The 27,339-nt window shown below is 41.2% G+C and overlaps 1 protein-coding gene and 1 long non-coding RNA gene across 7 annotated transcripts in view; one reads left to right on the top strand and one right to left on the bottom strand.

The window, feature by feature from the left end:
- Positions 1 to 27,339, top strand: part of NRP1 (neuropilin 1) — a 116,730-nt gene that overhangs the window by 15,898 nt on the left and 73,493 nt on the right. The window lies entirely within an intron of this gene.
- On the bottom strand, positions 1,811 to 16,898 carry LOC137444959 (uncharacterized). Its single transcript, XR_010988309.1, has 3 exons — positions 16,528 to 16,898; positions 7,300 to 7,418; positions 1,811 to 1,881 (listed from the first exon to the last, which is right to left on the bottom strand). It is a non-coding gene; the product is annotated as an uncharacterized lncRNA (long non-coding RNA).

The raw sequence follows: 27,339 nt of genomic DNA, 5'->3' as shown, positions 1-27,339 counted from the left end.
AAAGATCATTCTACTGAAGCAGTGGAGCATCAGTGATTTATACATAGTTGAGTAAGGAGCTGACTCTGCATTTCTGCAGTTCCTTAGAAAATCTCAGAATAAAGGCAAGTATTGTAGCTGGAGTGGCATTGACTAAGTGAAGTCAGAGTTTTGCTATTCAGCAAGGTCAGACTTTAATACTTGTGCAGAACGGGCAGGAGCTTCTTAAATTAGGTAAAACAAGACTAAAGTCCTATAGTGTACAAACCTTTCTTTCCACTGACAGGATTGGGTGCTAGGGCTCTGTAGCTGTTTACAGTTCTCACTGTCTAGTATTTGGGCTAGTCAATTATCATCTTTGTGCCTCAGTTTCCTTAGGAAGGATAATATTTCCCTGGTTTGAAAATATCTGAGGGAGCACTTAGTGTTTGTGAAGTCCTTAGAGACCACTGGGTGGAAATGTAACACATTATAATAGTTATTTGTCCTTGTTTTGTATTGTTTCATCTTCTAGCTGTTAATTATTTTTTCAACAATACACTGCTCTGTAAAAAGTGCATGTGGCAGTCTTTGTCTTCTGACTTCAGAGGGAAGTGTTATCCAAACAAAAGTAAGGAATAGAACTCATGCTCACAAGAGACACATTATCCATGATGAGAAGAATCTATAACAGACACAGCACTAACTCAAAACTGAGCACCAAACAGCATCCAAATGCAAGCAATTTCAGATGTGTGCATATTGCCAGTACAAATCCAGGCCATTCTGCAAACACAGCATCCCCCAAGGAGTAGTGAACCTAGCAGCAGCAACACTAATGGCTGTCTTCTCATGTGCAGTGAGGGAAAGCAGCACTTTAGAGCCGCCTTGGGCAGCTATTAAGTTATTCATTCTTAACTTACTTCTATAAAGCTGTTGTTGGGTGGAAGCAGATGACATAAAGATTTTGGACCTGCTGTGTCTGTTATGGGGGAAGCATTCCCCATCCTTGCATGTAGGTTGAACTTCTGGTTTCCTTCAAGTTGATGGCAAAATATCTCTCCAATCTCACTTGCACTCAAAAAAAAACCCCAAATGGTGCCAGTGTGTCCTGTGGAATTTTTTACACAGTGCATGTAAGGGAGGAAAGAGGCTCCTGAGTTTTCAAATGCATTTGTACTACTAGAACAATGATGAAAGAATAAAACAAAAACCCAACAACCTAGTTTTCTGTTCATAGAGTACACATCATGCATGAAGTACCCTACTAGGTCATCTACTTTCCTTAACCTCCTTTCAGAACATTTCAGGCTTGTTTGTGGTTTGCCTATTCCTCCTGATGCCTCATACTTTCCTGTCTCCTCTCTGTAAGTGATGTGAAGGCTCATGCTCTCCTAAACAAAACAGTTCAGTTCTCTTTCTCGATGTTGTGCACTCCCAACATCATAAGCTGAGCCCCTCCCCCCCCCCCCCCAAAATGGTTAAACTTTATAGAAACCATTGTATCTCAAAAATTACTGTTGATTTCTTTTTCATATTTATCTGGTGTATATATATATATATATGGACATTTCCTCTGTGATGACAGTAGCCAGAAAATTCCTCCAGCTTAATTGAGAACTTTGGCAACACCATGACATCAGCAACTGATACCTTAAAGCCTCAGAGCAAATTTCATGACACTCATGATAAAAATCAGGAGAGCTTGCAGTGTTGGATTCTTGCTCAAGTTCCAACTTTCTGATGCTGTTTCTATTTTCAGTCATAGCCCTGAAACTCCCACTCAAGTGATAAACTTGTAGAAGAAAAAAAACAATCAAAAGGAAATAAGAAATGTTAATTTATTGATTGATTTCACTGCTTGGCCCTTTGCTTCTTCACCCATCACCATATGATCAAAAGTTTCAGAAAGCAGAATTCATCCTAGAAACAACAAAATCCGAACCTGAGTTTGCTATACTTCTCTCCATGTATACAGAAGCTGCATTAGAAGTCCTGTTGTTAAGGAGGCTACATGTTGCATGGCTTCAAAGCCAGCTTGCAGGAATGAAAAGAAAATAGATTGAAAGCCATGAAACACAACTTTTGTCTCAGGAAGAGCCTGATCTGCAAATTACTGTCATGTTTGGGACAAAGATCACATGGGCTGCTGCGGGATCCTTACACTGACCGATTGCTATCCTATCCTCTGGCAGGCATGTTGAAGGTAAACAAGGTGGACTGGCTGAAAAAACTTTCTCATGCCATGTACTTTTGTGCATGCTGATGTTTTCAGGGGATTACACAAAAATAGTTAACATTGACACTGGACTTGAAGATCTCCAGAGGTCCCTTGCAACCCCTAACATCCTATGATCCTCCACCCAAGTATATAATTTTTATCATATAATTGTCAGGGTTGGAAAGGACCTCAAGGATCATCTAGTTCTACCTCCCCTGCCATGAGCAGAGACACCTCACACTAGATCAGGCTGCTCAGAGCCACATCCAGCCTGGCCTTAAAAACCTCCAGGGATGTGGCTTCTACCACCTCCTGGGGCAACCTCTTCCAGCATCTTACCTGCCTTGTGGTGAAGAATTTCTTCCTGATGTCCAGTCTGAATCTACCCACTTCTAGTTTTGGTCCATTCCCTCCAGTCCTATCACTACCTGACATCCTAAACAGTCCCTCCCCAGCTTTCTTGTAGGCCCCTTTCAGATACTAGAAGGTCACAATAAGGTCTCCTCAGAACCTTCTACAGACTGAATAGCCCCAACTCTCTCAGTCAGGCTCCATAGGAAAGGTGCTTCAGCCCTCTGGTTTACCCTCATGGACCTTCTCTGGACCTGTTCTAGTACATCCAGATCTTTCTTGTAATAGGGGCTCCAGAACTGGATGCACTACTCAAGGTGGGGTCTCACCAGAGTGGAGCATGGGGGAAGAATCGCCTCCCTTGACCTGCTGTATGTTTCTAATGAGGTCAGTGAAGTTGTGACTGACTGCTTTGTGTTTCCTGTATGGTTTGGATCCTTCCCTGCTGTAGTTACACTAACTGCAGTGGGTCTATTCTGCTGTGCACAAGCTGAGAAGTGGCTGTGTAGCTCTAAACTCAGGGGCTGTTCTGAGGACAAAATTAATTTTCAAAAGGTTTTTATAAACTCAAGGAAATCTTAATGTCCTTATTCTGTAACTACTTTAAAATAATAATCCCAAACTGACCTGGGAGCTATTACTCAGTGAGCACTGGCCCCTTGGAAGGTTTCAACTTGTCAGGTTTAGCCATTTTTTGAATGCACAGAGGAAGTCATTAAGGCACATCAGGCTGCTGATTGCTATTAAACTCTGCAGAGAGTTCTGTGTAAAAATCAATGCCATAACAGGGCTACAACAATCTAAGAGGCAGGAAAAGCATTTCTTTACCCTCTGGTAGCTCAGAAATGGATTCATATATTTTGTGAAAACTCAGGAAAAAAAGAAGAAAAAAAAAAAGTCACCTATGAGCTAGAGGCCAAATGTAAACCTCTCTGACAAAATAATACAGCTCAGAAAGCTCCAAGCATGTGAAAATGGGATTATAATGGAACTGTCACTGCTGTACCCTCAACTGTATGTTTCTGTGCTGGAGAAATCTCACACATCTGCACATACATGCATGCACGTGCTTAGTTGTTGTATCCCAGAGAGCACCTTTTTACTGTATTGCCACTAAGGAACCTGGAGGGGGAAATGTGGGTTCTTTGTAAAGTGTGACCTTATATAGCTGTTGCCAGGAAAATGCTGCAAGAATTTTTTGGATGAGCAGCATCAGCAAAGGTGTAACTTAGATTGCAGGTGGGTTTTGCTTGTACGGGAGCTGCACTGAAAAATGCAACACAGTTTGCTCCTAGTTGAAGATTTTTGTGGGGAAAAGTATTTCTCGTGCAAACAAACCAAACTACTTTACAGCATAGTATCATAGTATCATTCAGGGTTAGAAGGGACCACAAGGATCATCTAGTTCCAACCCCCCTGCCATGGGCAGGGACACCTCACACTAGATCAGGCTGCCCAGAGCCTCGTCCAGCCTGGTCTTAAACACCTCCAGGGACAGGGCCTCAACCACCTCCCTGGACAACCCATTCCAGGGTTTCACCACTCTCATGGTGAAGAACCTCCTCCTCACATCTAGCCTGAATCTCCCTACCTCCAGCTTCATTCCATTCCCCCTAGTCCTATCACTACCTGAGATCCTGAGAAGTCCTTCCCCAGCCTTCCTGTAGGCCCCCTTCAGATACTGGAAGGCCACAATGAGGTCACCTTGGAGCCTTCTCTTCTGCAGACTGAACAGCCCCAACTCCTTCAGTCTGTCCTCATAGGAGAGGTGCTCCAGCCCTCTGATCATCCTCGTGGCCCTTCTCTGGACACATTCCAGCACCTCCACATCCCTCTTGTAATAGGGGCTCCAGAACTGGACACAGTACTCCAGGTAGGGTCTCACCAGGGCTGAGTAGAGGGGGAGGATCACCTCCCTCAACCTGCTAGCCACACTTCTCCTGATGCAGCCCAGGATCTGATTGGCTTTGCGGGCTGCAAGTGCACATCATATTAGGAAGTTTCATTTCAAAGATGTAGTATGTCATCTAAGCAAAGTCCATTGTCTGGCTTTGAGGCCAGCTGCTGTGGGATGACTTCAAACCATCCAGTTCTCATACCCTAGAAAACAAAGTGGCTGCATTCAAATTTTGGTTTTGCATGGATTTTTTCCCATTATAAAATATTGAAACCTCAATTTTCTTTGGATTATTTTTTCTTTAGTTCTTAGACAAAAATAAAATTTTACTGAGCTGCAACAAATTAGATTCATTCTGTCATAGGACCATTTAGCTTGGAAGGCAATCTCCTTGTCCAGTTTACTAATCAGAGGAATTGCTTTTTGTATAACATAAAAGTGAAAATGAATCCTTGTAAAACCTAATGTTTCTGGAATAACAAGTTAGGATGTTTCAGAACCTTTATGTCATGGTCTACCTCAACCTTCCTGTTCAAATAAGTAATAGTTCTCACCAGGTCTCCTTGTTCACTTTAAAATTTGAGATTACAGGCTTTTATTGAAAAGAAAGTTCCCTCTGGTTTTCCATTTTAAAATACATGGAAATATCACATAGGATTGATGCACCTTAAGAGAAGGGATGAGGGATAGGGTCACAAGCAGGTTGCCTCTGGACCGTGGTCTGTTCTCATGGCTGATCCCAGAAAAGGGATTAGAAAGAATATGAAGGTAAGCTGTCTCAGCATCAGGGCTCAGGACAGGCAGGACTTAGGGCAAAACAGCCAGCTTTGGTCCAGGTGGCCCAAAGCTCACCAAGATGCAGGTGTCTGACAGTTTCCACCCTGTCCTGGGGAGCCAATACTTTGCATTCCCCTGAGCCCATGGCAAGAATATGCAGTTGTGGTTGCAGCCAGTGCGTTAAACTCTTCCAGAGTGTCCAGCCCCAAGACTGACATCTGGAGAAAAGGATCAAAAATATGCCTTCTGTTAAGGACTATATCAAGCACATGCAGCCAAAAAGCTCTCAATCAGTAAGCTGATAAAGCCTGGTTTAATGAGGGGGCAGATTGTGGACTGCTTCCCCAGCACAGCACCAAGGAATGAGGCTGCTACACTCATTACAGCAGGGGAAAATCCACTTTTCTTGCATGGCTAATTTGGAAGTTATGAATCAGCCTGTTGTGTTTGTTTCAGTGAAGTACAGACAAGAGCTGTGTAAAACGAGGCTGCTGCTTGTCTGTCAGGCAGCTGTAGTTTTTTAGCCTGCAGCCTCTTTTAATGTGCATTCTTGGCAAATTCTGCAGCAGTCACAACTGTGCACTCAGACATTAGCACAGATCTCATACCCTACTCACTGAGCTGGGGACTTCACCCGTGTTTGACGCAGCCAGTAAGCAACCTGACCCAGTAACCAGGAAATGGAATTAGTGTCTAAGTTAAAAGTCACTGTATAAATATGCTCTTGAATCATCTGGTTTTGAACAGAGATTAGGGTGGGCATCTTTTTTTGCAGTGTAGCTAGTATTATCAGGTGTTAGACCTTTTGATGTCTGCTGGGTTTTTAGGCTTTTTTTTAAGTAGGTATTAAAGGCTATTCCAGCCTAACTCCAGAGGGTTTAAAGGTATGACAGTTATCTGCAGAAAAAAGTCCATCTCTCTCAAATAATTAGCAATTATCTGTCAAAAAAAGGGGGCTTCTGAATTGACTACAGCAAGAAAAACACTTTTCATCTTTTATTTTTTCTCTATTTTGGTCTCACTCTTTCCCACCTCTCTCTGCCTCCCCCCACAACCTTTCCTCTAGCATTTCTAAGCAGTCTTTGCCAAACGAACCACTGATGAAAGTAACTTTCAGTGGCTGAGCAGTTCCCTCTGCCATCTCCTCTCTGTCCACCCCTAGATTGCAACAGACATCTGCCTTTGTACACACCATGTCAGAGTCCAGCAGAGTGATTTTATGTTCATTGTTTCTCCAAAACAAATAAAAGCACCGCAGACGATGCGAGCTGGCTGTAGACATCCCACTGCTAATAAGGGAGCTATGTTGGTAATTGCTAATAATGATGCAGTGTTTCAGCATGGGAACATGGTTCTAGCTGTAATGTGGGTCTGGCCTGAGTAAAGTAACACAGATGGTAACATTATTGCATATTTCTTTGGAGTGGAAGTTGAAATTCTACTGTGGGAAGAAAAAAACCCAAACATTCCTGTATTTTCTTCTAGTTATTTACTTAATATTAGCAGCAGTGACATGCTGCATCTGTGGACTGTGTCAGTGCCACCTAAGGAGCTTAAAGAGGAGTCTGAGAAGTGGGAAGAAGCAATTGTTTCCACTCAGCAAAGGAAGCATTTAGGTGCTGTTTGACAGAGCTGCATTTGTCTCCCTTGTCAGGGATGACCCATTTTGATCACACAACAGCAGCCAGATTGCAGTGAATCAGACTTTAAACATCTCTATAGCTGCTATCTGAAAGATTGGTTCTGGAGTCCTCTTTCATGAACTAGATCTCCCCCATCTGTACCTGAGTTCTCCAGGAGTGCTTTGTTGCCTTTTTGCAGGCTGCAAACAGCGGGAACACGTGGTTTGTGGGCCAGCTCCTGGATTTCAGCTTCCTTTGAAGCATGTAAAGTACGTGCTCCACTGGGAGTGCCCAGCATCCTCCATGCTTACGTGCACAACCACTTTGGAGCCCTGGTGAGCCAATACCAGGCAAGCACCCACTGCTACTTTGGCCTGAGTGCAACATGTTTCCTTTGAGAGGTGTTTGCAAAGCTGTGGCAGCATGTCAAAGATAAGAGAGGCAGGAATTGGTTGTATTTGCCAAGTGCTTACCTTTGTTGGCTGTGTCTGCAAGGGCAGCTACCCTCACTTTTGAACTCTCCCAACTCGCCGCATGTCCTTCCACAAAAATCACTAACTCACCCAGACTGTCAGGGCCAAAGTTGTCCTTCCTGCAAGATTAGGTCACAGCTTTAGATCAAAGTCCTACTGTGCCATTTTACACCACGTGGATGCAACACTCAGCCAAGTTTTGAGTCTCAAGCACAGGTGTCTGATGACTGTATGATGCACACATGAAAGTTAGAGCCAGAAGCCAAGCTTACAAGCTAAATTTCATCTTTTTTCCCCTAACATTCCCCCTTTCTCACCCAACCTTAGAACTGCATTCACCATTTTAAATTTCAGAGGACAGCTGCTAATGTCTAAAACTTCCCTGCCTGTTTTTCCTTTGCAATTTTGTCTCATGATCTGACAGTTCAAAACTGAGCTTAATAATGCCTTTGTAGGCAGCTGAGAAAGAATGGTCCACCAAAGAGGCTTCTCCCTGGGGGAAGGAGGGAAGTTTAGAAAAAAACACTGCACAGTATTAATTGTCATGTGGAGGGAACATGGAGCAGAAAGCAGTGGTGGCATGTGCATAGGAAATAAACACACTGTATTTGCTGCAGAGCTGCAATCTACGCATCTGGAAGTGCAAGGCATGAGCAGAAGTGATAAGCAAGTGTCATTTAGAAATTAGTATGAGGAAAAATAGTGAGAAGGTGGAGAAAGAGCAGGTAATTTAATCTAATTCATCCTTCCCAAAGCTGAATGTCTCCTTCAAACTGGATACCTGGGCCTCTTCTGTGACTTATGGGGAGGGAGATACCCCCAGCAAAAATATATCCCACTTCAGGAATGATCACCAGGATAAATCATTCTTCCAATGTGCCTTTATCTCTTTCCCCAGACTACCTAGGGATAACTAGCTCAGAGTATCTGCCTGGGTTTTAGAAAACCGCTCTAAGGCAAAATAAATTCCACCCAAAGTCTTCAGAAAAGGCTGCCCAAAGTAGACAGGAAAGCAGGCAGGCTGAGATAGCTGCAGAAGCTCCTTTCTGTCACGGTGGACAGAGCAAATTGCCAGGGTTGGTACAGTATTGCCCATGTCAGTGAGGTAAAAATAATCTTTTAACTGCTTGGAAATTGTTTGCCATGTCACGAGTTTAATGCGAAACAAGCAGTGCAATTGGTTCATGAGTGAAAATGAAACCAGAAAATGTTCTGTTCATATAATATAAACAGTTTCTTCAAAAACTGTAACTCTTGTCCTAAAATGTAGAATGTGTTGATGTACTTACAGTGTAAAATTGCTTTTGCTTGAGCAGTGTTACCTACAGCTTCTGTGGCTTGGCTCAAAGCCTTTTTGAATCTCAGTGGGGCGGGCTGACAGACCTGTGCTGGGTCTGTGGCATTTAAAGCCACCCATGGAGAGCACACCCACCACAGGAGCGCACTGATCAGCAGTTAGACTTCTGTAGCAAAGAAGATGCTTGATAGGCCATAAGGATAAGAGCAACATCCCTGGAGTGTAAGAGAATGAAAATTCCTGCATCTAAAGGCACATGACATAGACTGCCTAATTCAGCAAATGCAGTTTGTTCACTTGAGCTTCCTCTTTCTTCTCTCAGCACACTCAGCCCTGTTTAGCGTTGGCTTAAATCCAGTTATTTTAATGTATCCAACAGGTGCTTGCAATTAGGCACATGCTTAGTAATGTGACTGAACTAAAGCCCAAATACCTCTGCACATGAACAAGGTTGTTTCTATGGAGTATTGCATGCTAGGATTTATAATCAATGCAGACCAAACCACGTGGATGATGAGGCACTATGAGATGCTTCTGTTTAGAAGACTGTTCACATGCATCAAGTTAGGTCTGAGCTCAGAACTTTTGCTTAATCAGGGTAAAAGCAATGTCTGTGTCTTAGATCACGTTATGAAGCCCAAATCCTGAAGTTCCTGTTGCTGCAAAACTCCCACAGACTTGAAACATGAAAATCGGATGCAGTTTGTAGACTCCTGGCAGATTGTCAGGGCAGTGTCCCTAAGTTTCTGATGTTTTGTTGAACTGTTGTGAGTAGTCCTGCTGTTTAAAATTTAGGAAAAACAGAAGACACTGCATTGTCCCTTATGATTTGATTTGTTGTCTCTACCTTGTGTAACTAAAAAGGGGTGAAGTGAGGCAGCAATAGGTTAAGCAGTAATGATGGCAGCATTTTCTTTTGCTGAGACTTTAGCCAAGCTAAGGACACAACGCTAATCTAGAGCTGTTTCTCTTTTTCCTTAAATAATATTTTTATTGAGCAACAAGCGGATGTCAGAATGGCCTTTTGATCAGCTAAAAACAACAGTGTCTCTAAGGGAATCTTTCCTGTTTATTGTATGCTTCTGCATTTGAAAAATGCTAGCCTACAGCAGAGCTAGACTTAACATACAAGAAGCAGGGCAAAACAGGATGAGGTCAAAATGGGAACTGTATATCACAGGAACTTGGAAAGGCAGGAAGTAACAAAAGAAGTAGAAATTCTTGATTAAAAGTGTAATTGTACCATCTTGTGCAAGAGGATAATGACTTTCAAATGTCAGCCTTTGTGCCTGTTCATAATGATAAAGCTATTAAACCATATGTACTCTTCTTAATTCCATTTCTCATGGCAAGTCATTTAGGATCCACAACTATTCTGTCCAATAAAAGCTAAAGTATTTCTTCAACAGTATATTCAAACAGTAGATTAAAAGGCCTGCTGACTAGAGCAGTGCCATCTAGGACTACTACACAGGGGTTTAAAATGTCTCAGATTCTGTTATAAGCCCCTACTTTCAGGGATTTAAATATCAGCCATAAAAATTCACTCTCAGGATAAAAGTCATTCAAGGAGTGAATATTTAAACCTATTTTGTTAAAATAAAGAGACATCATTTTTTGTAGTTTAGAAGTTTTATGTGTCTTAAAACATTTTTTTGCAGATGTGAAACTGAGAACTAATTCTATTTCAGAAATTAAGTCTCAAAGCAGTCAGTAGCTTTCTTATTTCAGGAACTTAGCTGTAGCAGAGATAGTCACAAGTTACCAAGTTTTAAAACCACTGCTGCAGAGCTGAGCTTGGTGCATCTCCACATTGTTAGTGGAAAAAAACTCATTTGCTTCAGTGGTGATAAGATCAAGTGCTAACTTCCTCAATGGGAAGTTAGATTCTGGAAGAAAAAAACAAGAGCTCAGTTTGACAATCACAACCCTAGGTAAAATGTTCCTCTATAATGTCAGTGAAGCTGCCTCTGAAGACAGGAAGGCAAATGTTGTGCTGGTGTTACCCTGGGTGCCTCAGCCTTCCCCAACATTTTGGTCAGAGCGTCAGTGCTTCTGAACCCAGGCCATGGGATGGTGTTGCTTCCAGACTGAAGCTGGTAATAACGTGTTTTATAATTACAGGCACATGCCAACAGAAGAGCTACAGAATAAATTGTCATTACCAGATGGTTCAATGTTTGGGGTGGGGGGGAAGATGTTAGCAGAGAATTCTGCAGCAGCTTCTCCAAGTCCTACCCAGCAAGTTATATTTATGGATTGTTTACAAGATTTTCACATATGGCATTCTAAAGAGGTTGGTAACTTTTATATTCTGCCATCCAGTTTATTTTACAGAAATACCACTCCTAAGGTCAGCTACATTCTGTCTGCTTCAACAACTCCAGGTCTAGGGGGAAAAACGCTCTCAGCAAGGAGTAGTTAAACAAATGTGCTTTTAAACATGGTAGAGATGGGTTTGTTTCTTATTCTCATATATTGTAGGCCCTGTGTCACTTGGCTTTAGGCATCATTTAAATGAGAGCACTGTTAAGCACCTCTTTCACATTCAAATGATATATTTGTGTTCCTTTGTGTGGAAATGTCTGTGTATTTTCAACACTGCCTAGTTCATGTGAAAGCAGAGAGGAACAAACCAAGGAGACAAAGATTATGTCAAAGTGGGTGAATAATACTGAAGTGATCATGATGCATCTATTCTTCTTTTCAAAATCTTCAGTCGAATCCTGCCTTGCTTCTTCCAGATTCCAAGCAGCACGAGAAAGCTCATTTCAAACTCTACTCTTCCTCTGCTACATCTGATTGAGTCCAAATCTACTACTGACTTCCCTCCTTACTTGACAGCAAAACAGAATACCTTCTCTTTTACTTACCACAGCTTATCCATATACCTGAATAGATCTCATGCTAAATGATTAATTACAGGTGAAATTCAAGTAATGTAAATGCCACTACTCTCATCTGGTCGGTTCATTTTGTGAGTGCAAAATGTGCTTGCACACAGGGAAGCCACAGATCAGCTCTTTGATTTATCCTAAATGTCACTGTAGCTGGGAGGTATTAGTAGCTGGAAATTATATTTGCTGTAGAAGATCAGTGATAAAATTTCAACAACTGATTGAATAGTTGAATCTCTTCAACTATATTCACAAAAGCAATATGATTACAGAGCAACTATTATTTATACAATGTCTGATTTGTGATATATGTGTATAATCAACTGCAAATCATGTACTTTTCAAACATCTGCTATAGTTTATTGTGAGTTTATTAGAGGATATCTAATATCCAGGGGGAAAAAATGTGTAAGAAATCTATCACCTCTTCCTGGCAGGAGGGTGTTGCAATTCCAGGAGAGTCTGTCTGTGGTCTTTGCAGTATCAGCTCTCTGGATTTGAGGCTTTCTGATGAACCATCATGAAAACATCTTCATGATATCTTGATGTCTGTCATAATAAGCCTGTTCTCTGACCAAGAGAACAAAGGAGCCATGCACTATGCAAAAAAAATATGGGCCCAGCTATGAAACAGGCATGGGATCAAAGTAATGACAAACAATGGAAACTAGGTTTTCAAGTCAACATCATAAAACTGTTACTTTCATCAGCTGGTAATATCACAGGCAGTATCTTTTAGGAATGCTACCCAGGAGTATAGTTTCCTTCTGCTCTTCAGACTCTGATGTACAGATTCTGGCTGCAGGAATTGTGTTTGCTTGTAGGATGCAATTCCTGGGCTTTTGCAGTTTTGTCAGACCACCATAATTTATGAACTGCACTGGAGGAAGAACACTTGAAGCCTCATCTTAGCTGCCAGGTATAAAAGCAGCTATTAAATATGCCTACTGCTACATGTTTATAGGTGTACTAAGGAGGCCTTGACTTGGGCTAGGCCTTAGTGGGTTAAATTGCACCTGCTGTGCCAGTTTTCAGCTTTGGTGGAGATGAAGCACCAGGACAGGACACCCAGCAGGTCCTACAAGTAAGGCCAGAAAAGCTCTGTGACAAGGACCTGAATGTGTTCAAATTGCAGATTTCAACTTGCTCTTCAAGAGCTGAGATTCTTCAATCAGTAACACTTTTTCCTCTCTTCAAATTGTTTGGCTTTACCAGCAGAATCTTCTATGCTTTCTGATACCAAATATGCAGTGTTTCACAAATGGCAGAGAGCAGAGTGTGGTTGCAGAGCAAGAATTTTGGGTTCCTCACTGGTTGAGGCATCTGCTTCGGACCCATGCACAGGATGGGTGCTGCATGGCTTGCTTGGAGCTCCTGGTCTCAGACACATGGTAGAATGTCATGAATCTGTTTTTCAGTATGCTTTTCATCCTGGAAAAAGTTCTCTTATCTCTGTGAGAATATAACTTACGCAGAGACACAGGATCAGGACTGTCTTTTACTCTGTTACACCTAATTGACCCTGGGAAATCATTTCCACAACACAGAGCTAGGCCAAGAACATAGGTAGCTTTGCGAAAGAAAATGAAGGATTTGCAATAAAGATGTGGAATATCCACAATTATATTGCATATGATACAAAATAATTAAGGGATATAAGCCATAATGGTTCATGGCACAACCTGACTTCTAGCAGATGGGGATAAGATGCAGTTTACCCATGGGAAAGTGATTTTGTAATTGTAGAGGTGGGTGTATTCCTCTTACTTCTGTATTTATTTTAGCTGTGTGTTTATATTTGTATAAACATTAAGGGAAAACATCAGTCTATAACCCCTGGGTATTTTTACAATTTCTTTAAAATACAGAAGTAATTGCTGCATGCTTCTTCAAGACTAAAAGGGAAGAAAAAAATTAAACCCCTCATTTTCCCCCACCCACACATTTCTTGTCACTTCATATATCCCAGCTCTCAGATTGCCCCTCCCTCTGCAAAAGCCTGGGAAAAGATTCACAAGCACATGTGAAAAATGATAGTTTCACATGGCTGTAGTAGGTTCACATCCTTATTATGTAAATGAGTGGTTTTGGTTTGGGCGTCTCTTTTGTGGGTTTTGTGCAGATGGTTAAATGCTTAAACACAGTGGGCCAAATTGTTCCTACTGGAATTTCACTGGCTTTGCCTAAACTACACCAGGAACTGAAACAGGCCATGGAACTAGAATCTCCTTTTGCATATAATGAAATAGCCAAATGGGGAATGGGATTGCTGCACAGTAGCCGAAAGGAAGAAGCAGTTATGAACAGATTTCCCTTGGCCTGCTCAGTAATTAATGGAGTACCTGGTGAAGCACAGATCTGAGAAACCTCGCTCTGCTTCTGTGATCTGCACTTCCTCCAGACAGGTAAGTGCAGAGCCCTGTGTGCAGGAGGCTGATTAATTAGCCCAAGCCAGTTGTAAAATCTTTAGGAAACAAGTGGTGTCTGTTTTCTTTTGCACAGGATGCCAAGAGATGTTTAAAGTGTGAGAGTCAAAGGTCAGTTTGGCATCCCGTACTCTGAGAAGGAGCTCTCGCTTGTATCCCTGTTTCATGTTAGGAATACTGTCTGGGAGCCGTGGAGCTATTGTACTTGATAAGAGAAGGAGTGGGATTAATCTGCAGCAAGGAAAATTTAGGTTAAATATTATGAAAAATGTTGTAACTACGAGATCACTTAAGCAAAGTAGCAGGCTGTCAAGGGAGGCAGTCAAGGCTGGAAGTGACACTTTTCTATCAGAGCTGCTTTGGAGAATAATTAACAAGCATTTCTCTTTGAACAGGGGGAGGGGCACCAGGCTCTGCTCGAGGTCTCTGCCAAACCAAATGAGCCCACGAATCTTACAGACACGCTGTGACTTAATGCCTGTGTACAGATAAAATGCAGCTCTCTGAAAGGACTTTTCCAGCCTCTTCTCAGCTTGTGTTACATATTCTAAATGTAAATTGAATGCAAATACTCTGAGCCATTCACCACAAAGCAGTTTCCAATCTCCTACACTAAATCTAACCCACTGGAAATTTAAGGGGCCATAGTAATGGTTCATATAATTCTTTCAAAACTAATTGGGTTACAAGAGTGAAAGTGTGCTCCAGTCTCTGATTTCTTGTGCCCGTTTCATATTTAATGTCACCATTTTTTTTAATCATGGTTTATTACAGAAATATTTCTCTGTGTTTTTAACCAATTTCACTCTCAAAGTCAATGTGTTAACATTGTATTCAGTGAGAAAATGCATAGAATGTGTGGCTTAGGTTCTAAACATGCTGCTAAGGTGGTTTTTTTTTATCTTCAGATTGTTCTGCTTATCCTCTTGCACTGAACCAGTGATAATAAGATATCTTTCTGTCTGTCTTCGCTCTGGAAAGATAAAATTTGTCATTTCCTAGCATCATATCCAAGTGCAGCACGCTGCAAAACAAGCACATTACCTCTACACTATTTTGGGGGTGCAGTGTGAGTGAAATTAATTTTCTAAATCAGATTATAGGAGGTAAAAATCACAGCCCCTAATTTGCGCCAACAAAATTGGCAAATCGCCTCAACAAAGAGCCAAAGAATTATTGCCTTCATAATAGCAGAAAATTTGAACTTGGCACTTTTATAGATTGGCCCATGTCTGAAAGGCTTTAGTCAAGGTTGTTCTCCACCATCTCCAGTGCAGTGGTGCTTCGTAAAAACAAGCAGTCATTTTGCCCGCTAACAGGAGTTTTATCAAACAAAGGAGGGGGCATAAGCCACACAAAATTCAACCCATAGCTTTCCAGCTACTGCACCCTACAGAGCCACAACCCAGGGAACCAGAAAAAAAGAGATCAAAAGGCTTTAAAAATGTCAGGCAACAGGATCTTATTTAAATTATTAGGTGAGATGCCCCCTTGTTTTTAACAATAGCAAAGCATGCCACATAGCCCATTTTCCTCTTTCCTTTTATGCTGGTTTTGACAGGCTGGTGCAAATTCCAGGTAGAAATTGTGTTTCTGCTTTCCAGCATCACTTTGGACAACATTTGAAAACGTGTTTTTGTAAACAATGTAATATTCAGAGATACCTGAATCCTACAGAAGCTGGAGGATTTGTAACAGGCTCTTAACCAGTATTGACTGAAATAAAACTAATTTGACAAAAACAAGCAGAAACCTGCCTTAGGTGGGTCTGATAAGCATGTAGGGAGTATAAAAAGGCTCATTTGTAACTCTGTTAAGTGATTCAGCTTTAAGAATCACACATTTCTGATACATATACACAGGCTAAAAGCTTTTTGCCTTTTTTCTTCTTTTTTTTATTCCATTTCCAACAGCTGAAATTGTTAAAACCATGTAAGAGGAGATTTATTTTTTCTTCCTTGTTATTTATGTTGGCTTTATTGCAAAAAAGCTAGATATCAGCCCAAACTGATGTCATGTAGCAGAACAGTAAACCTTTTTCCCAAGCTCTACGTGCAGCCTCTATGCTGCTAAATCTTGTCCGTGAGTAGTCTCACTCTCCTCAGCAAAAGCAAGGCTGTGGAGTCTAATTCTTAAAATATGTCATGTCTGTATTAAATTTTGATGCTGCCACTTCTAGCTCAGCTTTTGTAAGGTGAAGCATGTGTCCAGAATACGAGGCTGGCTAAATACTGAACTTCTCTAGTTCACGGAGTGATTCGTGTTTCTAAATCACATGAGTGAGTGGGTAGCACTGATTTAGCAAAGCACCAATCAGCCAAGGCTTCTGTGCTTTAAATGAAAGAAACCAAGCAGAAAGTCATCAATATACACATGATTAATGATCACTCTTAAAAGCGGTTTTCACCATGCCTCCTAATCATGGATTTGCTTGTCTGTGTGCAGGAAGGATGGCCTGAAATGAGGGAAAAGATCTCAGCACCGTTCTGCTTCCTTACTTATGTTAATGCCCGTGGGACTCTTACAGAACAACACAGCTATTGCAGATTAAAGAAAACAGGATGGCCTATTTTTAGGATTCAATTCATATGAAAATGTCTTCACTTACCTTAAAGCAACTCCTTGATTTTCTCCTAACAACATGTGTTGGCTTAAGGTAGATGGGCAGGAGACTTTAAAACTGAAGTGAGCATCTTTGAGTATTAAAAGCATCAGGAGACAAAACATGTTGAGGAGCAAGCTTAAGTTCTAGGTGTAAAGGGCACCGGTCGTACTGGATGAAAGGCATTTCATATTCAGAATGACTTGTCAGGATGAAGTGTTTGCTAATGTGCTGGCTTCCTCTCATGTTACCTCCAGGTATCTAAGACAGTTCTTTCATGGGAAACAGGGAGAGTCATTTATAACGTGACAGTCTCATGCTAAGGATGGCAGGGAATATCGTTAACCTCACAAGTCTTGATGTGAATGAAGAGGCTTGAGATCTGTATGGGAGACAAGTCTGAAAATTAACAGCCTCATTAATCAAATCACAATGTTTTGACAACTTCATGGTGTGTATGTAATCTATCCTGTACACAATTTAGCTAAGGCTTTTATGCAACAAGACGTTTTTTGCAATAGCTTCATGTGAAAAGACTCCACCCCACAACACAATTACTGGTTTCTATGCTGATAATCAAAGGGTGAAAAAACAGAACCAGGTGAGATTTAAACACAACATGGTGCCAGGATTATGAAGGAGGAAGCACATCTCCTTCCTCCTATTCTGTTTTGCTGAATGAAGTATAATCATCACTTATTTAGAGAGTCTAGGGGGGAAAGTGGTCAGTCTCTCACACCTGAGCACAGGTACAGGAAATACTCCTCTTCAAAGATGACATCCTTTGAACCTACTTGCCCAGTGTCTTTAGTCAAGAGTGAAACCAGCATGGATAACCGACTGAGGCACCCTGCTGCAACACACCAGCTTGTGTCCTTCAGATAACCAGTTCTCCAGAGCTCAGCACAGTGTAATTCTGGGTCACTCAGATGTTAGACAATAGTTTTCTGCCTAAAATCAGGCTTTCCCACAAATTCTTTGTTCCCATTTTAAGGAGCTTAAGGGCACGTAGTTGCCTCTTTCCACACCTAGGGATTTATGTGGAAAGCTTATTAATACTCTTTAGCATTAATCCTGTAAATCACTGCACATCTAGACAGTACTACATCCATGAGTATTTCTGAGTTACAAAGAAATGTTATTTCTTGTTATAATGTACCTTGTTTTCAGTCTTAGTCCTTCTTGTCCATTGTCCATCTGCAAAGGTAAAAATTTTAAACCAAAGCTAAAAAGAGTTAGGAGCAGGAATGCAGACATGTCATCTAAATGTATTTACAAAAGAGATGCTAAATCACAAAATTAATGATGGTGACTACTACTGTAGCCATCTCAGTTCATCCAGTACCTTCAAACTCTTCCAGGCTGGGAAACTGAGGCATAGGGACATTATCTGAAAGCATAGGGTCTGTTCCTTCTTTAGAGTCTGGTATCTGCCCACTTTCCCCTCATCATCTCCCATCTCCCTAAACAACCTGTCTGAGCCTCAAAGTACTGAGGCCTGTCCAGTCTCACATTTGTTTGGATTTGAAGCATGAAATTTCAACTTTCTCTCTAATCTCACAACTTTATTGACCTATTAGCTGCTGCATGAACAGCACAGAGCTTTAATCACACAAAAAGTTTACAGGTGACCCCTGAGCAGCCCTGTTCCCTTCCAATGCTTCTGACAGATTCCTTCCAGTTCCCAGACAGTGGCTCTCATGAAAGCAGAATGACTTCTGAGTCTCAAACTATTACACATCTGCATCCAAGCTGCAGTTGAAGATGTGACTACAGCATCCATAAAAGTACCAAGTCCTTACCTAGTCAGGGGCAAGGCTGTGATGGCATAGATTTTATTGTCCCCAGTGGGAGCATTCAGCACTGTGCAGTCTATGACATTTTCAGTACCTCAGCCAGTTGAATAAAAATAGTTCCGACATGTCTCTGCATTGTAATCACATCTCCAAATGCAAGAATAGCAATTTTTGGTAGAGTTTATCACCGCTCTGAGCAGCACCATTAATGAGCAATCCCCTGATTTTTCCCAGAGCACATTATGCTGCATAGAAATGCTACTCAGGTCCTTTCCAGCTGGTAGAACCTTTTGTTGCAGGCATGACAGGCTCTTCCATGATCCTAGTCCCTATGGGGGGAAAAAAGAGGCAATCCTTCATGAGTTCCTCTCTTACCCTTCCAATAGTTCTGGGTTTTGTTAACTCCTATGTTACATTTCCACAAGGGGATGGGATAAATGTTGGAAATGTTTCTCAGAGTTAGCTGGTTGATGGGCTTCCTGCATTAGACATAGAACACAGAATCACAGAATTGTTTTGGTAGGAAGACACCTTTAGGATCATCAAGTCTAACCATTAACCCAGCATTGTCAGGTCACCACTAAACCATATCCCTGTGCACCACATCCACACATCTTTTAAATACCTCCAAGGCTGGTGACTCTCTTGTGCAAATTGAGGCTGTTTCTTCTCATCCTGTCTCCAATGTGGCAATCATGCAAGGGCGAAAGATACTTCATGGTATCTGTTTGAGGCAAAATGTTAAGGTAATTGAGAAAAAAAATGAAATATTGATGTTATATGCCAAATATGTGAAAAATCAATTCACTGGAGCTGATTCAGAAATCTGTGCATCTTGGCCATGTGTTGGCACTGAGAGTCAGGCTGGCTATTGCCTCTCCAGCAGCCTGTTAGTCTCTTAACATCCCTTTGTTCAGAGACAGAAAAAGGAGGAATGGCTTTACAATGCCCATGAGACCAAATTCAGGTTAAAGCTAATGAGGAATGTGTAAGTTTAATTTGTTGAAGGGGTTTTCTGCATGTTTCAGGAAAGAGGGGAGATTATTACTGCTTCACTCCTGTAATAAAAACCAGGATCCTGTATCTTGGAAATGTTTACAATCTAACAAAATGAGGTTATGTTACATCATAAAATTTTAAAGGGGGCTATGCACTGACACCTAGGCTCAGTGGCACGGAGCACGTGAGCTTTCAGACAGGAAAGGTTGCTATGTAGAAACTATGAAAATAATGTTTTGATCTGAGAAAAACAAATTCCTTTGTCAAAAAGTTTATCAGCTACAGATCCCCCTCCCCCCTTTGCCAGGTACTGTTTTATTCAGTGTAGAAGATGAACATCATCTGTTAGTATCGTCTGCTTTAGGGCTGGGTATGATGTTGGTTATCTCAGCACATGAGAGACCAAAACTGCAGGTTTCCCTTTCATTAGCAAGCTACAAGGTGACAGTGTCTGGTTGTGCTGGTGGAGGGAAGAAAGCTCCAGAAGGTCATCTTGTGACCTGCAGTGGACCCCAGGAGCTGCGCCACCTCAGACACAGCAAAAGGAGGGTTTGCAACAGGAGGGTGCATGCTGTGCTGCCAAAACAAGTCCTCGATTCCTTCTGTGCAAGCCAGACATTTCTGTGAGCCAGCTCAGGGGGCTTGAAGTGAGGAAAGGGATGGGGCATTATCTCATTTCCTTCCCAGACTTCCTACTACTGTTTTGGGCAATTTATACCTTTAAGAATGCATAAGGCAAACAAACCCTGTTCTCCCTGGTGAGTGAAAGCCTGTCTTTTGCATTATTAAACCGCAGAGGAAAGCCTGGCGTTATCTCACTCAGATTCTCGGCACGTACCGGAGAATCTGGCCCAAATATATTTCACGGCTTGTCTGTCTGGGTTAGTGTGTTGCTTGCTGTGAGGGAAGGAGAGGAAAGAATCAATGCTTAATGCCACAGAGCCTTATACAGATTGTTCTTGTATGCTTATCACTACTGAGTAGACAAAGAAAAGTAAAAGCATTAATAGATACCTGACTAGAAATGTAAACGAAACGAAAGCCATCAAATGAGAGGTTTATTAATTTAATTGCAGAGTAGGTGTTTTCATCAGCCATGTAATGGTTTATTACCTTTCAAGGCTTATTTAGTGTAATTGATTAAGGAAGACTTAGAGCACCACTTCTTTGTGGATAACAAAAGGGAAGAAGTTGCAATACCATGTATGTTTGCAATTCATTGAGTTACTACAGGTCTCCCTGATATTTCAGGTAATATGTTACTATAGGTCTAAGTCACACTGTCCATTGGCCTGAGAAGAAAGCAAGAGCAGAAGTCTGACCCATGAAATGCAGAGTACAAATCAACATCATTGCCCCAGTAACAGCCCTTTGCTGAAGGCTGTGTTTTTCTGGATCATAGCTGTCAAAGCAGCCAAGGCAGGAATAGGAGAGTGGTTCTAGGAGAGCAATCCTGCTGATCACAAAAGCAGCAATGTGTGCTGTGTGAGTGTGTTAGTCCTGACTTAAACTTTGCACTGCCCTGATTCCAAAGACAGGGGTCATCTCACAGCTGTGTGGCTCCAAGCAAGGTTTAGCCTTCACTGAGTATAGGTTCAAATTCTCAGCAGCTGAATAAGAGTACATCTAAAGAATCTGCACTGATGGGGGGGGGGGGGGGGGGGGGGGGGGGGAAGAACAAAAGTGGAAAGTAGACAAATTTGGTCCCATCTAATGAACACTTCCTTGACATTTGTGCAGCTCCCACTGGGGATTCAAGCTGGTGCACATGTATGCAGTATGGTCCCAATTACTGAAGCCCACAAACCGTGTATGTATTTATGGTGTGTGCGTGTTCATTACCCTGCTTGCTTTCACAACTAAGTTTTCAGTACCAAAAGAAAACTATGCTACTTTTTTTTCTTCCTTTTTCCAGCAGCCACTTGTGAATCCTGGCAGGGTTTCAACTTAGTTTTCCATTTTAAAATAGCCTGTGTCTATGCACCTCTGATGCAACTCTGCTAAACTCTGTAAATTCTTACCAAGGATAATGCTGATCTGTGCACGTTTTCCTTCCTGTAAGTCATTAGCACATGCCTCTCTTTCTAAGAAAGACATTTTTATGAGAGGTGGATCACTGGGGTGGTTTTTTTTCTATGCCTGCTTTGCCCCATGCTCCAGCTATAACAATACCGTTTCACCAGGCACTAGGTCATATGGCTGACCTCAGCTAACAAGCTGTTCCTGTTTTTAGGCTACTGTGAATGTTTATTGGCCACTGTTTTCCTCCATTCTAAACATAGTTGTTTCTCAAGACCCATGTAGATCATAAGGTCACAAACCTCATAAAAACTGTGACATGCTTGTGATATAGGATACAAATGAACTAATTTCAGGCTTAGCAGCTTTAAACTTCTATGGTATATTTTATCATAATGTAAATACAGCCATTGAAGTTATATGTACTTTTTAGTTCATGGATACACACAATAAAATGATAATAAAATTGCTCAATGAGCACCTCTCCTAGGAGGACAAGCTGAGAAAGCTGGAGTTGTTCAGCCTGGAGAAGAGAAGGCTCCAGGAAGACCTAATAGCAGCCTTCCAGTACCTGAACAGGGCTACAAGAAGGCTGTAGAGGGACTGTTTGCAAAGGCCTGTAGTGATAGGATGAGGGGCAATGGTTTGAAATTAGAGAAAAAATGATTTAGTTTGCATGTTAGGAACAAGTTCTGCACCATCAGGGTGCTGTAACACTGGAACAGATTGCCCAGGAAGATCGCTGAGGCCCCAGTCCTGAAAATACTCGAAGTCAGGCTCACCAAGGCTCTGAGCAGTGTGCTCTAATGGTGGATGTCCCTTCTGACTGCAGGGGTGTTGGACTAGATGAGCTTTGGAGGTCCTTCCAACCCAAACCATTCTATGATTCTATATTGATGTTTCAAATTGCTGCAGTTTAACTGTGAGATCTATCACCAAACCAATGCACTAAAATTCTGTGAGAAAGACTTCATGTATCATAGTATCAGTCAGGGTTGGAAGGGACCACAAGGATCATCTAGTTCCAAGCCCCCTGTCATGGGCAGGGACACCGCACACTAGATCAGGCTGGCCAAACACCTCCAGAGATGGGGCCTCAACCACCTCCCTGGACAACCTATTCCAGGGCTTCACCACTCTCACAGTGAAGAACTTCCTCCTCACATCCAGTTAAGAGAAATCACAATCTGCTTGCAATCAATGTATTCATGTACTGTATAAGAAAATGATACTGAGGATGCTATTGAAATTCCTAATGTAGATTTCAGGAGCATAAACTCAGAGATGTCTTTGCTAATGTGCTGGATTGACACCATGACATGTGTAAAACCCAGTTACACCTATAAGGAAATGCTAAGTTATTAAGAGAAGTTTTATTTGTAATGTCTGTACTAAAATTGGACAAAAACCTAACAGGAAAGGATTGGTAGCAATTACTACAGTTACATTTGCATAGAGCTTTCCACTCTGCTTCCTTGTTCTTATTTGCTTCAGTTGCTTTGAGATGCACGTCTTCCAGGCTGAAAGTTTCCCAGGCTTGAGAATGAGCTTTGAAAAAAAGACAGATAAAATGATTCAGGACCTTTTTTTTATATACAAAGAATATACAAATCTAGACAGGAACACGCACACATACGTGCATACACATGTTGCTATTGCCAAACAGAAGTAGTGTGGGACTTTTTCAGGCAGTTCTTCAACTACACTTACCAAGATAAGAAGGACAAAATTTGAAAGCCCAGGCCATGAGTAAATGTTCCTTACACTGCTCTTGTGAAATATCATTTAGATTTCACAAAGCCTGTGCTGCTTTAAAGTTGCCAGCTATGTGTATTACTCATGCTGCTTAAGGGTTGTTTGTTAAAATGGCAATGTACACAACCAAATGATTTTGTGCTGAGATAATGGCCCACCAGGAAACATGCAGACATTGTAAGTGGGTTGATCTCTGAACTACAAATGCTCCTTGCTCAGCTTTGTGTGCCTCCAAGAGAGCACTTCTAGATGCTATGGCCAGGCACTTGCTTTGTGTTTCCAAGTCTGTATTATATGAAAGAAGGAAGGAGAGATGGTTTTCATCTTGAAATATTACAAAGACTGCCAAAGATCTTCTCAGCATTATGAGGATATTTGGCTAATGCCATGCATTTCACATACTTTTAGACTGTTTTCAATACAGGGATGTGTGTGTGTGTGTGTGTGTAAATACACCTTGAATATTTTTATCTCCTTTATGCAATTCAAACTCTATTTTTTTCCCTGGGTGATAGCTTAAGAGACTCTGCTCCCCTGCCCCCACTAAAAAGGACAGGACAAACTCTAATATATGTACACAATTAAACATTGGCAAGTCAAAAGTTTCAACAGCACAGCTGTGTTTTTTTCCAGTTAACTCTACTTGCTTGTACATATGCCTAGGCATGTGGCTCTATGCAGGTTTCAGATACAGTCTCAGCAAAAAATCAATCCACTCATTTACATGTGTCACACTTGCAGGCAAGGAAGGCCCATAGCAGTCATTTACATCAATATAGACTAGGTATGTGAAGACACTAATCCCACAGTGAGTTTTTCACTTGGCCAACAGCCTGTCCAAAGGAAATGTGATGCAGAAATCAGAACAAAAAGAACAATATTGAGAAATATTGAGTTCCAAATGCCTGATTCTGCATCCTTAATACTTTTAATGTAGCTCCTAACTGAAAAGAAGTGAAAATGCCATTATTTTACTGCATTTACAGAGCTTCAGGACATGGTTGCCATGGAAGAAAATTGCCATAACTTGTGTTCTAAAGTTGATACGTATATCTGCAATCTCCTTTCTCCTTTAGCCTCTTTTAGTTTCATTAATTATGAGAGTTGCTCAGAGAGGTTGTAGACAGCTCACAAGGGCGAAATATTTGAGTTTCAAAAGTGTGAAACTTATTTTACGTTCTGAACTTTCACAGTTTCTGTGAAAAGCTAAAATCTACTTAATGCTTTTAATAGTCAGGTTCCTTAGGTTATGATTAATACACCACATAGATCCCAACAGGCTAATTACAAATTAATCAACAGCTCAAGACTCCCAAATGGAGTAGGATAAGGTTGCCATCAATTCAAAGCATTCCTTTTCTACTTTCATGGAAGGGGGGCGGGGGAAATCATAGATGATTCTGATCTTTGTTTGATCCAACTCTTTCTCCGTTCTTTAGGCAGTTGAGGAAGCAAACCTGAAGCTTCTATACTTTACCAATAAAGAAAGTTTTTTTTAGTGAATTCAGCAGTTTGTGCTAACAGCACTAATCCAACCACAAATCATTAAACTAGCTAGGCACTTGAAACAGTGTTTCATGGATCTAGAGGCATACAAGACAGTTTGACTTCTTGCAGCAGTGTGAGTGTGTATATATGCATGAGTCTCTGTATGCAAGTGAGTAATTTATTCTGCTTCTCCTACAGGAACTACACAAATGTATTTGTGAGACTGTGTGAGACTTTGCAATCCCCTCTTCCTGTCATTCTGTGGCTCAAGAAAACTTCTGAGTTTTGAGCTTCTGTTAAAAAGCTTTGTTTGATACTCACATAAGTTGTTGGGAATCTTTCCATTATTTCAAGAGGAGCTAGACCAGGCTCTTGTGTTTAAAGTACCATATCCAGCTATCTAGGCTTTGTTCCTTGTTGTCTGCAAAAATTCTGGGAGGCTGTTGGCGCTCCATCTTTCTCTTCTGTCTCCACATATGTAAAATGAGAATGACAACTCTTCCTCAGAGGAATGTTGCAAAGCTTCACTCATAAACAGATTGGCATACTTGGGTGAAGTTCCTCAACTAATGAGAAGTTTTCTGATTGATGAGTGTCTCTTGGGAGGTCATGAAAACAGAACCAAAACTGTTTAGTTCAGCTTATGGAAATATTGGGGGATGGGCTGCTTGTGCCATGTTTTCTCTCTGTTATCACCTGGAGTATCTTCCTAAGTCTAAACATGTCCAATTAGTGGCTAAATATCAAACTAAGCCAAGGTATGACCCTCACACTTGAATTGCCCATATGAAAGAACATAAAGCTTGAGGTATAGTGAGTAATAAGAAAATCATGTCTAATTTATTTTCCAGTTTCTTATGCCTTTAGCTGGCTCAATGTAGATAAAGTAACTATGAAACAAACAGTAAAAATTAGATTGCATTTTATTTTGTGATGAACACTGGAAAATTGGCAAGAGGTAAGATTTTGCAGTGAAACAGGGAGGTGAACAAGTTGTAAATGACTCTAATATCTTCCAGATGGCATATTTTACTTGGGAACTGAGTTTAGAGTAATTAGAGGCATGTGAATTTCCTATAAATACTAAACTTCACCAGTTTGACACTAGAAAGCTCCTTCGCCTCAGAAGTCTTTTAACCACTGTTTCTTTTCCCCCCACGTAAAGTGGAAGTCATAGGTTTATGAATTTGTCTTATTTGACAGACAGAAACCTTTTTCCATGAAAAGATAGCAATTTTCTATGCCAAAAAGTTATGAACTCAAGTTTCTCACTGAAGAGGTTCTCAATTGAATGTTTCTTCCCAGAAGAGGTTTTCCTTTTTATATACTGGGATCATTATATTATAATTTATTACAATGTGTGGCAAGCAATGAAATCAGTGGAGCTTGCTCCAGCTCCAAGATCAAATCTTTTCTTTGGTAAAATGTTTTTTGCAGATAGATATGCTGAAGACTTTAGCAGATGAATTTTGCTTTTAATTCCCTTAGGACACAGCAATACTAAAACAGCAAAACCTCCTCCCCAGCCTCTGATTTTTCTTTATTGTTACATTAATTCCTGGAGTGAATCCTGGTGTTCTCATTTTGACTGAGGAATTTTCCAGGTTTCATTTGGTGTAAATAGAATAGAGCTAAATAAATATAAAGTGAAATATTCTGTCACCACTCTCACCCTCTTTAGCTATTTATCAGTGTAAAGTGCCCTAGGTCCATTGATATGGAAGGGCTAATCTCATTTACAGCAGCTAAAGATCTGCCTACTGTCCTCAGTGGAGCTGTATAGATGAAAGTCCAGATATAACCTTGCTTGTTTAGTTCAGATCTCCAGTTCTGCCAGTCCCAGGTATTCAAAAGACATGAGCCAAACAAGAAGCATTTGATAAGATGAAGGATAATCACATTTTAAGAGTAGTGATTATTTTTATTACTTCTGGGTTTTGAACTTTTATTGGTTAAGGTATGTTGTATTTCAGATTCCTCTGTTCAGCAGAGAACTAAAAGCTTAATTTTAAAATGAAAGGGCAAATCCCAATGCATTAGATGATTCCAGAAACCAATGTAATAACAAAACTGTTGCTAATATTAGTGGCAATCAAACTGTTACAGTGGGTAACTGTAGATTTTCTTCCATGTCTTTGTTACATCTTTTCTCTTTTTCACTACAGCATTGCCTTCAACTAAAATACAGCCTCGATAGTTCATTCTTAATGGAGACTCACTGTCAGTTAATGGCATTAGTAAATCACTGAACAGTGGCCAAATCCCAATGGCCAAATTCCCAGAAACCTCTTAGGTTGACAGGACCTTTGTGCAAGTCACTTCAGTGAGTTTTGGCCCTGGGCAAAGACCATAAAAACACCAGCTCACAAAAAGAAAGGAGTAGCGGAAACAAAGCCCCCCTAAACTGGCAGAGGTTTCAGTAAATTACAAATCATTCATCGATTGCAAATTGCACACTCAAATCCTCACAGAATTTGTGTAGAAAGAAAGAAAGGGGGGGAAGAAAAAGAACACTCTGCTCCTCCTGTGATAGACATATCCACATCAATAGTTGATTTGGTGGGATAGACAATGACTTCTCCATTGAGAAGACCGCAGCGTGTCAGAGGGCCACATGCTACATTCACCTCCATCAAGAAGTGTTTTGAGGCCCGTGCACAAGGAGTTACATCCCCTTGCTGTGGATACCTGTGCTGACAGTCCCAGATGCTAGGGAAGGCTTACATGTCTCCATAGCAGGGGGCTGCCCCTCCAATCCCAT

Source organism: Melanerpes formicivorus, unplaced genomic scaffold, assembly GCF_026170545.1.
Source record: "Melanerpes formicivorus ecotype bairdi unplaced genomic scaffold, bMelFor1.0.p_v2 SCAF_13, whole genome shotgun sequence".
Taxonomy (NCBI): Eukaryota; Metazoa; Chordata; class Aves; order Piciformes; family Picidae; genus Melanerpes; species Melanerpes formicivorus.
The sequence above is the reverse complement of the archived record's forward strand: the minus strand, read 5'-3'. Positions and strand labels throughout refer to the sequence as shown.